The sequence below is a fragment of the Malania oleifera genome, chromosome 4 (assembly GCF_029873635.1).
Source record: "Malania oleifera isolate guangnan ecotype guangnan chromosome 4, ASM2987363v1, whole genome shotgun sequence".
Taxonomy (NCBI): domain Eukaryota; kingdom Viridiplantae; phylum Streptophyta; class Magnoliopsida; order Santalales; family Ximeniaceae; genus Malania; species Malania oleifera.
The window spans coordinates 117,004,871-117,023,044 of record NC_080420.1 but is presented as its reverse complement, the minus strand read 5'-3'; positions in this window follow the sequence as shown (position 1 = coordinate 117,023,044).

The following is an 18,174-nucleotide window of genomic DNA, read 5'->3' as shown; positions in this document are numbered from 1 at the left end:
GATTGATGTAAGTGATAATCCGTTACTACAATAACAATAAAAAAATAATTATTGTCATTATTATGAAAAAAATATTTTAAAGGTACAGTAAATACCTTAGAATTATTTACTCAACATATGTATTTTTACGGGTATTTTTTAATGCGTGTTTAAAATAATTAATCAAATATGAGTTTTGTGTATTTTTTGTATGATTTTCTAAAGTAAAACTTGTATCCAAAGTTTTAAGGAAACGTGTCCTAATAAATTTTTTTTTTTCAACTCATGGTGTGAACTTATAGTTAGACTTATACAATTTACCCATTACCCAATATTTATATGAACATGGTGTATATAAAAAATATGTTATTAATTATTCACTTGTTGACATTGAAGCTCAAGTGAGTAAAGGAAAATTAGGCATGATACCTAATGAAGACTAGTCCAATTACTAAACCCAAGTTTGTTGTTGAACCCATGGATAATGGGATTGAAGTTAAAAAAAGTTTACATCCAATTAAAAAGGTAGGGGGAAAAAGTGGACTCATATTATATATATATTAGCGTCAGAGGAGTCCATAAGTGTGCTTAATACACATGAGTGAGCATCAACTTAACCAAAAAGTTTAAGCTTATTGGGTCTTGGGTCTAACTATGTATATAAGCACCCATCATGTACTCACTTTTTTCAATGTGAGACAAACTCACAAATGAAATTCCCAATAATATATATATGAAGTGTGTTATGCATTATGTTGGTAAAGACCATTTGTCATGCATGACTTCGTTTTTTTTTTTTTTTTTAAAGTAAAGTAGTTTATTGCAAGCTTAGCCTTTTTTCTAAGAATTAATGATATAGTTCCAATGTTATAGCATGTGACTCATATCGAGTGAAATATGTGCATAGAGAAAGTAGTTGATGCCGGAAGTGGAGCGGAATGGCGACTTCTACCTTTTGGGCTTGTAATTTATTATTTTATTAACTGAGATGATTAATAGTCCCTGCGATACGGAACAGGAGTATTTGAAAAAAAATTATAATACCTTTATATGGTTAGGGTTAGTATAAATACATATGATGTAACCTTACTTTTATATAGTGAAAATCCACCGCCGCTCGCTCCTATGAATATAGACATACCATCAAACCACGTTAAATTCATATGATTTTATTGTTTTATCTATTTCGGTGTATTTTTGTACTATTTATCATAATTGCTACAAAACAGACTCTTGATTACATACATTTAGACTTGTGGGGGCCTGCTAAGGTTAGTTCTCATGGTGGTTCTAGGTATTTTCTGTCAATAATAGATAACTTTTCTACGAAAGTATGGTTTTATGTTTTAAAACATAAAAGTGATACTTTTGAAAAATTTAAAGAATGGAAAACTTTAGTTGAAATTCAGGTTGGCAAAAAAGTTAAAACACTAAGAACAGACAATGGATTAGAATACTTGTCAAATGAATTTTCTGAATTTTGTAAAGTTGAGGACATTGCTAGACATAGAACTATTAGGGAAACTCCCCAACAAAATGGATTAGCTGAAAAGATGAATATGACCATTCTTGAAATGGTAAGATGCATGCTAGCCACTTCAGGTTTTCCCAAGAAATTTTGGGCAGAGGCAGTGACCACTATTGTATACCTTATTAATAGGTGTCCTTCCTCGGCTCTTAACTTTAAAATCCCTTAGGAAATCTGGTTTGGTAAACCATCTAATTATCAGGGATTAAATGTGTTTAGGTGCATAGCCTATGCCCACATTAGAACTAATAAATTAGAGCCTAAGGGGCTATTAAATGCATTTTTGTAGGATATCCAGAGGGGGTTAAATACTATAAGCTCTGGGTTACAGAACCTAGAAAACAAAAATGTATTATTAGCAAAAATGTAGTTTTTAATAAAGCTACAATGGGGGGAAACTAGAAAATTCAGATGAATTTGCCAAGTACTCTGATACCAGTGACCTGCAGTTTGAGGTAGAGCAATCCTGCACTTCTCACAGCTGTTCATAAACAGATACTGCAAATTCTGAGGTGCAAAACTCAAAAATAGAAATCTCTGGATCAAGTAAAACCTACCTTCTAGCAAGGGATAGGGAGAAGATGTGACGCCCCGAACCCGCCAAGTGGGGCTTAGGTGCCACGTGTTCCAATCACCTGTAGCTGATATCATAATTAACATGCACGCAGTGAAACATAAATAAATAACCTCAAATAAATACCAGAGTTCTATATAACAACCCAAAAACAAACACTACAACATCTAGATATTCGTATCCACAACCAATGTTTAAAACATAACCCAATACAAATATATCTGTATATATATACCAGTATCTCACAATACCCTAAAAAGAAACCATCAGAAACAATCCCAGCCTAGGCTTTCAAACCCGATCTCCAGAAGAACCTGAAAAGTTGTTAATCCAATAGGGTGAGACACTTCTAAGTAAGGGTGGAATAAATTATAACAGTGTGTGACAAATGAGTTTTAATATTTACATACCAAAATTAAAACTGTTTTCTTTACCATATTCAATAACAACTGAGAAAATGTACCATTAATAACATCCTCGACATCTAATATCATACAAACATCCAATATACACAAGTACATAACTTTTATACAGACGAAAGTCCCTTAGGATAGGGAAGATTACCTGCCCATACAAGTAGCTTCCCTCTGCTTTGGTACCTAAAAGATACCTACCAGAGCACTCACCTTACTCCGTAAGCCCTCAGGTGGAGAATTACCTTGTCGTCAGTATATACATTTTATTATTTTAAAAGCAAAGGTTTCCGAGGATCGGGATGTCTACCCGCCCATACAAGTAGCATCCCTTTGCACTGATATCTAGAAACTATCTATCAGAGCACTCGCCTTTCTCAGCAAGCCCCCGGCGGTATGTTTACCTCGCCGCATGCGCACACATGCATTCGCAATATGCTATATCATTATTATTATGCTATAATTAAATTCACATGCGCACAACACATCTACGCAAGAATCATGCAACTTATATTTCATCTTCCAATGCCCTCAGTATGTGGCCCACACAGAGCAATTGCATACATGTCAGTATGTGGCCCACACACGCACCACTACCCACACAAGGTACATAACATGGCCCATACAGGCGCCACCATCCACACAAGATACATAACATGGCTCACACAGGCGCTATTATCCACACAGGATATAACATGGCCCACACAGGCACCACTATTCACCAGTATCCAATCCCCATGACCTACCCGTAGTACATCAGTAGAACAAGCTCCTCGACTTGCCAATGTCCTACCCCATATAAACGACAATATGACGAGCTCCTCAATCTACCAACGTCATATTATGATTTGTATCTAGGCAATATAACAACGTCCTCATACCAATGTTATATTGAGATGCATATGAATAACCACACCAGTTAATTCACACAGACGCATCAATGCATTTTCACACAAGAATCTGACAGATCAATTTATTTCCCATACAGTATCCCAACAGATCAATACATTTCCACATAAGAGTCGAACATAACAATTTATTCATCATGTCAAATCATTTCAAACCATCCAACATGCAAATCAACACACAGTAATTTATATTCAATTAGTAGAAATTGTTCCTAGGTCACACGAATTTAATATCATATGCGTTATCCCAATATAACTTTAAACAAAATCATCATTTTCCAGTACTCAAGTTGTTCTAAAAAAAAAATCATATGATAAATAATTAAATTCATATGCTCAGAAATAAACCAGTTACCTTAATAAATACTGATATAATTTTAGGTCCCTCTAACCTGATGACCCGAACCACGCCTGTAGGCTCCCAAAATTACCTGCGGCGTACCCGAAACCCTGATCATCAAATCAACCCCATCAAATATTATGTTAAACCCTTTTAATTTACATAATTAAATAACAATTTAATTCTAAATACCATTTATCTAGTTTTGGGCTAGCCTACACGGAACCCAGAGAAATCCGCTCTCAGATTTGTAGAGAATCATCCCTAGATTCTCGTGGTGGTGTCTGATACGTCAATTTGAATTAAATTAAGACAATTAAGCGTAAGAATGAGAATTTGCCTTATCAAGAGTATTTACGTTACTCCTACGACAAATCTACTTCGGTACAAATGTCGGTGGCGGAGAATGGAGTCTAGTGGTATTTTCGGATTTTCAATTAGGTGAGAATCTGCCGCGAAATCATAGAGAGAGAAGGAGTGGAGAGCGTGAGCAGAGAGAATTTTTTTTTTTTTCCTTTTCCTTCCTGTTCTGCGCATGAGAAGAAGTTTTTTTGTTTTCTTCTTTCATCTTCCTACTTTGCTCCAGGAAACATAAGCACTATGTTTTCTTTTTTTTTTTTGTCTTTCCTTTATCCTTACTTATACTTTTGCTATATAACGTTATAGGATATATTTATATATAGATACACTATAACTTAATACATAACCTTATCAATTTTTTGTCCCACACTATACTTTTATTGTTGATACTTAATTATCCTTGAAGAATATGTATTAATTAATAAGTAGTAATTTATTTATTTATATTTTTTTTTTGAGCCTACTACATTCCTCCCTTCCTTAAAGAATTCGTCCTCGAAATCGTTAATCAATCCTTTACGAAACTTAAAATTAATAATCATCATTTACCCAAATTCAAATACTCTACAATGCGCCCCAGTAAGCATGATGAATTTAAAATAAATAATCTTTAATACAAAATCGTACCTGCACTTGCCCACCATGAGCAATATCCTATAACCGGAATCTGGTATATACAGCGGCTGGACCAGCAACAAGCAGTGGCTCATTCCGCTGGTTGCTATCAGGAGGGGTGCGTTGTTAAGCAGTCTTCAACAATCTGAGCATGTGGCCGATCTGACGCACCGATAGCAATTAAGTCTGGTTACGAATCTCCCCAATGCCTCAACTTACAACGAGCACAATAGGGAGGTGACAAATCACTCTGACGTCCTCGATCACCTCCATCAGATCTCTGTCCCCCAACATACCTATCCCTCTTCCACGAGCCCTATCTGGCATCATTAGAAAAACTGGGAGGCATAGGCCTCTTCCTCTGCTCTGCCATCTTTGCACTCCTATGTAGACTCAATTTTGCGACGGTGGTTCTATCCACCAACTCTGAAAAGCTTTGTACCTTTAGGACTGCCACTTGCTCGTAAATTCTCAGTTTCAATCCCCTCTCAAACCACCTGACCTTCTGGAATTCATCTGGAACCATAAAAAGGGCCCACAAATGAGAGAGCCCATGAATTAACAGAAGTACTGTGCCATAGTAAAGGTTGTCCATGAGTTAGGTCGGAAGAAAATTACTTCCTTCACAGCCATGGTGGTGGCAGGGAAGTATCGATCGTAGAAAAGATCCTTAAATCAACTCCAGGTCATATCCGTGGGTACTACTTGTTATTCCTCTAGCAGCTTCATTGCTTGCCACCAACGCTTGGCCTCCCCTGTTAGCTTAAAGGTAGTGAAGAGAACCTTCTATGCCTCAATGCAAGATAATACTGCCAACATTTTCTCCATTTCTTACACCCAGCTCTCTTCTACGAGTGAGTCAACACCACCCGCAAATGCAGAAGGTTTCAGGCGAGTAAATTGGTCAATCGAGTAGCCCTAGTTCATAGGTGGGCAGTTCTGTCCTTCAGAGTTTCGCCTAATTTCTTCCCGAACCTACCAAGCTAAACCCCGTAGTAGAGTGGAGGTATCGATCTCTCCCACACTAGTAGCTCCTACATCATTCTCCTCTCTAGCATCAACATCCTTTCCCTTAGAATCCATCCTGTGGACAGGACAAAAGCGAATTTAGAGCCTTCATATCACATTAGGTACAGTTATAGAACAACGAATCAGTTTAACATTTAAATCCTCAATTAAAACATCAAACAACCCGCTTATCCCCAAATCAACTTACCCCTCAAGTTCTAATTCTAAGTTCTAGTCTCTCTGCTAAGAAACATCACCGTTAACAGATTTATTGTGATTTTCTAAAACTGGTTGGATTCAGAAACTCACAGAAGTCCATCAAGAGATTTCTGCCTCTAAGTTACGAAACAAAACTCAAAATCTCCTATCAACATCCTAATCTATCCATTCCTATCCCTATCCTTATTCGTACCTATACTTTAGTATTAATCAATCCTAAAGTCTGCAAAACCTATAACCTAATGCTCTGATACCACAATGTGACGCCCCGAACCCGCCAAGTGGGGCACGGGTGCCACGTGTTCCAATCACCTGTATCTGATACCAAAATTAACATGCATACAACGAAACATAAATAAATAACCTCAAATAAATACCAGAGTAATATTTAACAACCCAAAAACAAACACTACAATATCCATATATCCGTATCCACAACCAGTGTTTAAAACATAACCCAATACAAATATATCTGTATATATATACCAGTATCTCACAATACCCCAAAAAAAAACCACTAAAAACAATCTCAGCCCAGGCCTTCAAACCCGATCTCCAGAAGAACCTGAAAAGTTGTTAATCCACTAGGATGAGACACTTCTCAGTAAGGGTGGAATAAATTATAACAGTGTGTAATAAATGAGTTTTAATATTTACATACCAAAATAAACGACTTCTCACATAATATCAATAACAACTGAGAAAATGTACCATTAATAACATCATCAACATCTAATATCATACACACATTCAATATGCACAAGTACATAACTTTTATGCAGACGAAAGTCCCCAAGGACAAGGAAGATTACCCGCCCATACAAGTAGCTTTCCTCTGCTCTGGTACCTAAAAGATACCTACCAGAGCACTCACCTTACTCAGTAAGCCCTTAGATGGAGAATTACCTCGCTGTTAGTATACACATCTTTATTATTTTAAAGGCGAAGGTTTCCGAGGATCGGATGTCTGCCCGCCCATACAAGTAGCATCCCTTTACACTAATACCTAGAAACTATTTGTCAAAGTACTCGCCTTTCTCAGCAAGCCCCCGATGATATGTTTACCTCGCCGCATGCACACACATACATTCACAATATGCTATATCATTATTATTATGCTATAATTAAATTCACATGCACACAACACATCCACACAGAAATCATGCAACTTATACTTCATCTTCCAATATCCTCAGTATGTGGCCCACACAGAGCAACTGCATACATGTCAGTATGTGACCCACACAGGCACCTACGTACTTCTTATCTACACGTGGCCCACACACGCACCACTACCCACACAGGGTACATAACATGGCCCACACAGGCGTCACCATCCACACATGATACATAACATGGCCCACATAGGCGTCATTATCCACATAGGATATAACGTGGCCCACGCAGGCACCACTCCAGCTTCCTCGACATGTGGCCCACACAGGCACTACTATTTACCAGTATCCAATCCCCATGACCTACCTGTAGTACATCAGTAGAACAAACTCCTTGACCTGCCAATGTCTTACTCCATATAAACGACAATATGACGAACACCTCAATCTATCGACGTCATATCATGATTTGTATCTAGGCAATATAATAATCTCCTCATGCCAACGTATATTGAGATGCATACGAATAACCACATCAGTTAATTCCCACAGACGCATCAATGCATTTTCACATAGGAATCCAAAAGATCAATTCATTTCCCACACAGTATCCCAACAGATCAATACATTTCCACATAGGAGTCAAACATAACAATTCATTCATCATGTCATAATCATTCCAAACATCCTCACATGCAAACTCAAATACCACATTAATTCATATTCAATTTGTTAGGAAAATTGTTCTTATGTCACACGAATTTAATATCATATGCAATTATCTCAAATATAAACCTTAAACAAAATCATCATTTTCCAGTACTCAACCTGTTCTAAAAAAAATCATATAGATAAATAATAAATTTCATATGCTCGTAAATAACTAGTTCACCTTAATAAAATACTGATATAATTTTATTTCCTCTTACCTGATTCCCTGAACTATGCTTGCAGGACTCCCAAAATTATACCCGCGACGCTCACCCGAACCCTAATTCAATCAAATCAACCCCAATAAAATATTATTTTAACCCTTCCTAATTTACAATAATTAAATAGCAATTAATTTCTAAATAACTCATTTATCCTAATTTTGGGGCTATGCTTACAACAACCCCACGAGAAATCCGCTATGCTAGATTTGTAGAGAATCATCCCTAGATTCTCATGGTAGTATCCGATGGTCAATTTGGCTTAAAATTTTTAAAAAATTGAGGTAAGAATGAGAATTTGCCTTACCCCAGGAGATATGTCTATGTTGCTCCTACGACAAATCCACTTCAGTAGAAATGTCGGTAGCGGAGAATGAAATTTAGTGGTATTTTTGGATTTTTAATTGGACGAGAATCCGCCGCGAAATTGTGGAGAGAGAAGGAGTGGAGAGCGTGAGTTGAGAGAGTTTTTTTTTTTTTTTTCATTTTCCTTCCTGTTCTGCGTGTGAGAAGAAGTTTTTTTTCTTCTTCTTTCCTCTTCCTACTTTGCTATAGGAAACATAAGCACTAAGTTTTCTTTTTTTTTTTTTTTTCCCTTTATCCTTACTTTATACTTTTTATACAATAACTTTATATTAACTTAATATCTATCCTTATTTCAATTTTTTTCCCCCACATTATTCCTTTTATTTGTTTATTCCTTTAATTAATTTCCTTAATAATAATTAATTAATTAATAAATTAATAATTAATATTTATTTATTTATTTATTCTTTTTTTTTTCCTGGGTTACTACAGAAGAGAGGGTCATTAGATCTCCTCAAAGGTATGGGGAAGCTGATATGACAGCTTTTGTTCTTTCTATTGCTGAAACAGAAATGGAGGTACAGCCTAGGACTTTTAGAGAGGTCATGGATAGTAAAGAGGTTGAGAAATGAATTCTTGCAATGCAAGAAGAAATGGAGTCTCTAAATAAAAATAAAACTTGGGTAATGGTGCCTAGACCTGAGAAACAAAAACTCATAGGATCCAAGTGGATCTTTAAGAGGAAAGAGGGAATCCCTGGAATTGAACCACCTAGGTGTAAAGTTAGGTTAGTGGCTAAGGGATTTACACAAAGGGAAGGGGTAGATTATAATGAAATATTTTCCCCTGTTGTGAGGCATGGTTCCATTAGAATTCTATTATCTTTTGTTGTTGTAAATGACTTGCATTTGGAACAACTTGATGTTAAAATTGCTTTCTTGCATGGTAATTTAGAGGAAACAGTTTATATGCAACGTCCCAAGGGATTTGATACAGAATGAATAAAAATCATGTATATTTATTAAAGAAATCTTTATATGGGTTGAAAAAATCACCTAGACAATGTTATAAAAGACTTGATTCTTACATGATTCAAAATGAATTCTATAGAAACAATTATGATAGTTGTGTCTATTATAAATCATGTGATGAATGAGATTTTTTTCCCCTTCATGTATCATGAATCGGCAGGGATATTTTCATTTCTTGTCCATCCTTTACCTGTATTTTATTTTCCGTACCACAGCAATTAGGAATAGAAAATCTATATCAAAGAAAGATCTAACTGTATTTGTTATTATATGTTGATTGCTTGTGGAGACTTGGATATGTTAAATTAAGTTAAATGCATGCTTAAATCCAAATTTGAAATGAAAGACTTAGGCCCTGCTAAAAAAATACTTGGTATGGAAATAACAAGAGAAAGGGATAAAAATCTTCTCTACTTGTCTCAAAAGTTTGAAAATATTTGGAATAAGTCATGTTAAACCTACTTCTATTCCTGTTGCACAACATATTAAATTGTCTAGAAAACAGTGTCCTGAAATTGAAAATGAGTCACTGTTTATGAATAGAATACCTTATGCTAGTATGGTTGGTAGTGTAATGTGTGCTATGGTATGTTCTAGACCTAATCTATCTTATGTTGTAAGTCAAGTGAGCAGATTTATGAGCAAACCTAGAAAACTACATTGGCATGCTTTGAAACAAATTTTTCAATACTTGTCTGGAACAAAACAACAAGGGTTAATATTTGGAAAAAATGGATATGCATTGTGAAATAGGGTTAAAAGGATATGTAGATTCTGACTATGTTGGAAATTTAGATACCAGGAAGTTTTTGTTTGGTCTGGTCTTTTCTTTTTTTGGTAGTGTTGTTAGTTGGAAATCACACATGTAATCGGTGGTAGCCTTGTCTACCGCGGAGGCTGAATATATAGCCATGATTGAAGCCTTTAAGGAGACTATATGGATAAAAGGATTGTGTCTAGAATTAGGAATGTATAGTGGAGCCGTCATAGTTTATTATGTCAATCATTACACTATTCATTTGGCTAAGAATCATGTTTATCATGATAGGTCCAAGCATATAGATGTTAGGCTGCATTTTGTGAGGGATATTATTTCTAGTGGTGAAATAGAAGTAAAGAAAATTCGAACAGAGGATAATCCCTCAAATATGATGACTAAGGCAGTACCAAAATCCAAGTTTGAACATTGTTCAAACTTGATTAACCTAGGAAGTTGCTAGTGTTGTTTTGCATGAACAGCCATAGGAGAAGCAAGGGAAGAGCAAGGTTTACAAGCTTGCCAAGGTGGAGAATTGTTGCAGAGTTTCAAACTTGTGCTAGACAAATCTGGACCATCAAATGCATATGTAATCCAATGGCTGCAAGTCTGTTTTCATTTAAGGGCATTTGTGTAATTTTCAATTACTTGTATTTTGTTTATAAAATACAACCAGTAGTGCTGGTTCTAGATACTTCAGCTAACAGGAAAAAAATAGAGAGTGAATTTCTGGGGGGTGGGATTTTAGAAGAATCAAGAGAAACAATAGGGGGAAGCCGAGAGCTCTTTGGAGAAAAGGGTTAGGGTTCTTGGGATGCTTCTTGGGCTGATTCTTGGAGGAGATCGGTAAGCCCGAAAGGTGAGATCTGTATTGTGTAAGTTGTAGTTCCACCATTAATAAAACATCTCCAAAGGTGAGTTCCTACCGTGGATGTAAGCCAATTTTAGGTTGAATCACGTAAATGTGTTCTTATGTTTGATCTTGTATGTTTATGGTTATTACAGTATATTTCCTTAAATCTTGTGATTGTTTGGTGGAGAGAAAATTTTTTTTTTATCAAGTTTGGCAAAAGTTGGCTTCAGTTATGTTGTTTGTTCTAATTTGATTTCTATAAAGGATTTGTTTAGAATCTGTAAATAAATAATTTGCAATCAGGGTATATCACACAACATTTTTATTTTTATTTCTCACTTTTCTTGATAACCAAAAATGAAGATGTCGATCCCTTGATATTTCGCTTTCCTTGTCCTAATATTTTCAGAGCCCCAAACGGAGCGTAAGAAAAATTAGTATCTTTTATCCTTATACATTTGTTCGTGAGAAAAAGAAAAAGTAGTTTTCAACGAACACTTTTCTCCTCATTATTGCTAAAAAAACCTCAACTTATTATTTTATTGCAATATTTACATACTGCAGGCACATAAGTAATTTTTTAAAATAATTTAAATTTTATCTTTTAAAATTATTTATATAACTTTTATAACTTATTTTATTCTTTTATTAATAATAAATAAGTTTAGAATTTCGAAACAAATTGATTATTGGTTTATATATGGGTGCTTACATTATAAATTTAAAGTTTGAATTAGTCTGAAATGGGAGATGAATTACCTCTTGTCTTGTATAATTCGGACTCCCTGCGTACTTTTAATAATTTTTTTCCCCTTTTTGCCCACTTGAAACAAAGGTCAAAGTCTATCCAAAAAAAAAAAAAAGGACGGCCCACCAAGAATAATCCCTTCATTTGAAATAAAATTTTCTATATATATATATATATAAACAAAAGCTTTTTAATGAATTGTCATGTTCAATTCTAATAAAGAGTATGCTAAAAGTTGTTCCTAGGGCATGGCTCAGTTGGCAAGGCGGACCTTAGGAGTGCCTTTCACAAGGTCAGGACTTTCTCCCCTCCCGGGTTCGATTCCTGCAACGGGCTCCTGAAATTTACCCTCTCTGTGGGCTGTGGGGCAGGCTGGCACGAGGCGTGGAATTAGTCGCGGACCGTTAAATGGACGTGAACACCCAGAGCGATATTTAAAAAAAAAAAAAAAAGTATGCTAAAAGTTTGACAACTGCAATGGCAACTTTGCAATTAAACCTGAAAACGAAGGGTATTTTGGTAACTAAACATACACGTGCTTAGCTGGGTAAACCAAAGCTTTTAAATGAACTTGTCATGTTCAATTCTAATAAACAGTTTACTAAAAACTTGACAACTACAATGGCAACTTTGCAATTAAATCTCAAAAGGAAGGGTATTTTGGTAACTAAACCTTGAAGATACACGTAGTTAGCTGGGTGTCTAGAGAGAGAGAGAAGAGAGGGCATCTCGGTAGCTAGCTAGGGTTTGCACTTTGCGCGGAGTCCAAAACTGCAGACTGTTTACACGTTACCGAGGGCCGCCGTTACCGTTAAAGACCGTTAGCATTTTTAAAAAAATTAATAAATGAGAAGTGCGCCTAAGCGCCCATGTTTTTGGGCTTTTATGAGGATGGGTTCATAGAAGGGTTTTTTTAGAAGTTAGGAAGTTAAGATGTGAGCAGGGGTGAGCATAATTCAATTAAAATAGAATTAATTGAGTAAATTTGATCAATTTAATTTAGTTAAAAATTAATTTGATTTGATTTAATTATTATTTTTATTAAATTTTTATTTTTGATTCGATTATTTCGATTAATTGAATTAACCAAATAGTATAAATTAATGATAAATAATTATATATATTAAAATATCTTATATATTATATATATACTAAACTTTTAAAATATATATATATTAAAATATTAAATAGGTTAATCGATTTAACTGAAATTCGGTTCGATTGATTTTGAGTTTATTTAAATATGGAATTTTGATTGATTCGATTAATGAAATTTTTTAATTGAACCGATCAAATGCTTACCCCTATATAAGATTAAGATTCCCCTTTACTTACTTTCCTACCTCCTTAAAATCACCTAAACTAATTGTTAAAACTTGATATACATTGTTGGCCTACAACCTAATAGTTTAAGCATTTAGGAAAAATGATAATCTAACATGATATCAAAACTCTAGTTATCGGGAGGTCCTAGGTTTAGTCTTGTCGCCCGCGTTTATTCTATGGTGTTAGTCATCATTTGTTTATCTCTCCACGTGTTGTCGAGTTACATGTGCAGGGGAGTATTAAAACTTGATATACATTATTGGCTTACTACCTAATAGTTTAAACTTTTAGGTAAAGTGGTAATCTAATACTATCATAATCAAATTATCCTTTGTTTAAATAAATTTTTATATTTCAAAAAAACTTGTAAGAAATCATCAGAACAATCAATAATAACATGTCACGTTATCATTTGAATCATATGGGTCTTATGTCATTTTTTTTTTGGCCCAATAATTAATGTTATATTCTATGATTTGTGGATTTCAAATTTGACGTGAAGGGACCATCCATTATAAGTAGCAAAACTACTATAGATGTTCTATATATATATATATATATATATATATATATATATATATATATATATTGAATCATAATCTTACCCTTTCATTTTCATTTTTACCCCTTAATTTTTACTTTATCATTGATATTTTTTGAAATGTCAATACCATTACCTTTTATTTCGAGTTAGTGTTTTTAAATTGGGTTTATTCAATTTGACAACTAACTCATTATTAATCGTATTTACATTTTATGTTAAATTATGTTCAATAATTTTATAAAATAAAATAAATAATTAGTGATCAATTTGACCTTACTTTTGCCAACTTAACTAGATTTTGACCATTTTTTGTAAAATTTGATTTTATGTATGTTAAATTAAATGATCTAGTTCTTAATTCAACCCGTTTTACCTGATAGTCTAATTTTATTTTTAAGACAAAAAATACAAATTATTTTATGAATAGAAATAACATTATGATAGATGTGATGAACACAACTTTCTAATCTAACGAGCAATTAATGATCAAAGAAAATGTTTGTTAAGATTTACATTTTTAAAGATTGATGTTCATTTAATGTTATTAAGTAGAAAGTACTTTGTAAAATGATGCCTTATAAGGAATGCTTGGCTTATAAATAAAGTCGCTTATTATTTCAATAAGCATTATTAAATTTAGCGATAATATTTATGAGGGGGCTAGTGGGTTGTTTGGGGTAGTTTAAAATAATTATGACTATAAAAGAGGATGTCATTTTACAACATATAAATAAAAAATTGTATAAGATATTTTTCTTATCTACCAAACATTACATTTTTTTCTTACTCGCTATTTTAAATAATTGTCCCATATAAATAGTACAATACCCATAAAAAATTAAGAAAAAAAATTAAATACAATAATAATATCTCTAAACTAATTTGTCTGGCATGATATTTTTTTTAAATAATTTATTAAGTTGTGAGCTTATTAAAAATTTTATCTTCTTGTTTTAAGTAAATTTATTCATTTTAAATAGAATTTCAATAGCTTTTTTTCCTCACAATTTTGGAGTATTGAAATTAATGAAAATTCAAAATATACCACTTCCATTCTTCCTTTTATTTTCCTCTTAATTCTTTCTCTCCCTCTTTTCTTTTTTCTGTTTCCTTCTCTCCCTCTTAATTGAGTGAAGCTTTCTCTTTAGTTTTCTTTAGTTTCATATCTAGTCATCAAGAAAAGCAAAAAAATAAAAAATAAAATAAAATATATAAACAAAATGAATGAAAAAAAAAAATTTACACACATTATTAGCATTTTTTTAATTAAATTTAAATAAATTTTATTTGTAATAATATTTAATATAAAAAAATAAAAATTTCTTTCTTATTTTTCTTTTATTTCCTCAATTTTCTCACACAAAATCCTCAATCCAAATCCGTAAGTTTGGTACTGCACCAGGGGGTCCAAAGGGCTCATTAGTGGCTGGAGTTCCTATATAATAATAATAAAAAAAAAAAAAAAAAGATTAGCATGTCCTTGCTTGAAAACCAAAGAAGCAAAAAAAAAAAAAAAAAATCACTTGGCACATGAGAAGCTTTCTCCATTGAATTTTTCATAAAGAAATAATAAAATAATTTCTATTGCTTTCATCTCATATTTTGTGATGAAGCAATTTACATGTGCTTTATGCTTTCTACCACTCAATAGAATATAATTTCTTCTTCTCAACCATTCCCTTTAAATCCAAAATTTGACTTTCCCCCCCAAAAAAAAGCATATCTAATAAATATTATTAAAATATAATCATCATTTAAGATTTCATACCCTTAATAATTTTAATCCTTGAGAATTAAGCACAAGTCCAAAGTTTGAACAATAATAATAAATAATTTTTTAGAACGATAACATAGTTACTACATTCGCTTTTTTTGCACTCGAACACATCTAAATGTTAATAGTAAAAATTAAGACATGAGAAATTAATCAAAATGACAATGCTCTTATATTCTATATACATAAATACAAATTAAGTATGCACTTTATTAAAACTTGATATGCATTGTTGGTCCACAACCTAACAGTTTAAACTTTTAGGTAAAGTGGTAATCTAACATGGTATCAGATCTGGTTACCAAGAGATTTTGGGTTCTAATCTCGTCGCCTGCATTTATTATGCGGTATTTAAAATTTATTATGTGTTTATCTCTTGACGTGTTGTTAGGCTGCACGTGCGGGGGAGTGTTAAAACTTGATAGACATTATTGGCCCACAACCTGACAGCTTAAACTTTTACTTAAAGTGGTAATCTAGTCTCCTCTTATTGTAATTAACTAGTCGTATGATATTTCAGTAGTCATGAATAGTAAAAATTTGCAGTATGTTTGAAAAATTAAGAAGAGTCGTGGGTGACTATCGATGAGTAGTGTCTATGGCTATGTGCATGATTTATATTTACTAAACTACGCATCAAGTGAATATCTATTTTCCATTGAAATTTTTAAAAAAGAGAGAACACGTTTCGAACATAATGAGGTTATGTTTTGTATTTCTAGAAATAGGATGAAATGCAAATAAAATGTAATGAAAATTGTATGTGGATACGACAAGTTAGAAAGGGTTCCATCATATAAAGATTTGTATTATTCTATATAACTTCTAATAAGAAAAGAATTGGCATTGGCATAGTGAAATTTAGGAAATCACTTTTTCTCTATTCTTGATGGCAGAATTGAAGACTGTAAATAAGCTGAGATAAGTCGAACTTTTCCATGTTTAATTTTATTTATTAAACTTTTAATCAATCTAAAACTAAAATCGAGTTTAATTCCAAAGAATTTTTAATGAAAATCGTATGTGGATATGATAATTTAGAAAAGGTTCCATCATATAAAGACTTGCATTATTCTATTTAACTTCTCATAAGAAAAGAATAGAAATTGACATAGTGAAATTTAGGAAGTCATTTTTTATCTATCCCTAACCATGGGATTTAAGACTGCAAATAAGCTGAGTTAAGTCGAACTTTTTCCAGGTTTAAGTTTGTTTATTAAATTTTTAATCAAGCTAAGAATTAAACTGAGTTTATATATACACACACTTATAATCAATCTATGAATTTGAGCTAACCGAGCCTCTACCCTCTCCTCCCTACTTCTAATTAATCCCATCACGGGGAGGTAATTTGAACTTACTAAATGAGGAATCCGAGCTCACTAAATGAGACTAAATAACCTTGTAGTCAAGTCTAAAATGAACTAAATACGTTTGTATTAACAAGTCTCAAATTTGAACTAAATACGTTTGTATTAACAAGTCTCAAATTTGAGCTTGCAAATCACTCACATGTATTAGGATTGAGTTTGAATGAGCTTATATTACGTTTATTAAACAAGTCTCAAATTTGACTTTGCAAACCATGCAATTAGCTCGAACGAGCTCATATCAAATTAAGCTTTCTAATTATTTGCGAGTGACTTGATTCATTTGAGACCTTATCATAAATATTTTTCATGTTGCTTATTTATTTGGCAGTGATAATATTTTTTCATACACTATCAAATTTTTTTTTACTTTAATCGTCCCTTTTAAAAAAAAAAAAAAAACTAATCACTACATCAATTAATTGATTTTTACTTTTAGAATTGATCAACATACTTTAAAATGAGAGAGAGAGAGAGAGAGAGAGAGAGAGAGAGAGAGAGAGATGGATCACCGACGTAACAGGTGCCCCAGCCCACAGCTCTCCATCCCGCGTCACCAAACACCCCCAGCTGGCACTTACCCAACTCTTTCATTTTCTTTTTCTTTGTTTAATTTCTAATAGCAATCACTTTCTCGGATATCTCTCTCTCTCTCTCTCTATATGTATGTATGTATGTAGTTTACAAACCATTGAACTTTCCCTTTCACGATATTTTCCATTCAACCAAACGAGTGAGAAACAAAGGGGAAAAATATAATAATAAAAAGTAAGGAGAATTGCAGTTCAAGGAAAGAGGATGGGAATTGGAATAGAAAATAGAAAGGAAAAGATATTCCCACATGTTACGATTCTTAAAAAGAATTGCACTTCAACCAAAGAGGATGAAAATTGAAATCGAAAATGAAAATGAAAAGGTAAGATATTCTGAATCAATCAACCCGAATGCGTGTTTTGGTTGTCCTAAATCCGAATAATCTTAAAAAAAAATTATAATTCAAAGAATTAAAATCAAAAATAGAAATGAAAATGAAAAGAGAAAGTTATTCCGAACAAATCAGCCCAAATAGGTGTGTTGGTTGTCCTAAAGAAGAATAATCTTTGAGATATGGGATTACATCATATGATAATAATAAAAAAAAAAAGGGAAGGAGTATATGACAAGTTCAAAGCAATAGAGAGGTCCAAGCCTCCCCACTTGCGTTCTAAGTAGGTGGAGAAACATTATTTTAATACCAACAATCCTTTTCGTCCTCCTAACCCTTTCAAATTTTTATTCAGCATTGTTTGGGTCAGGCCGGAATGAAAGATGGGTTGAATTTTTCTGAAGAAAACAACTTAAAGCACAATGAGGTCATGCTAGGGTGAGTGAAAGAGGGAGAATGTGATCTTATGATATCCCAAAATTGTTTGGACAAATTAAATCACCAATTTTAAGGTAATATTTGTTCCTACCATAATGAATTTGTTGTATG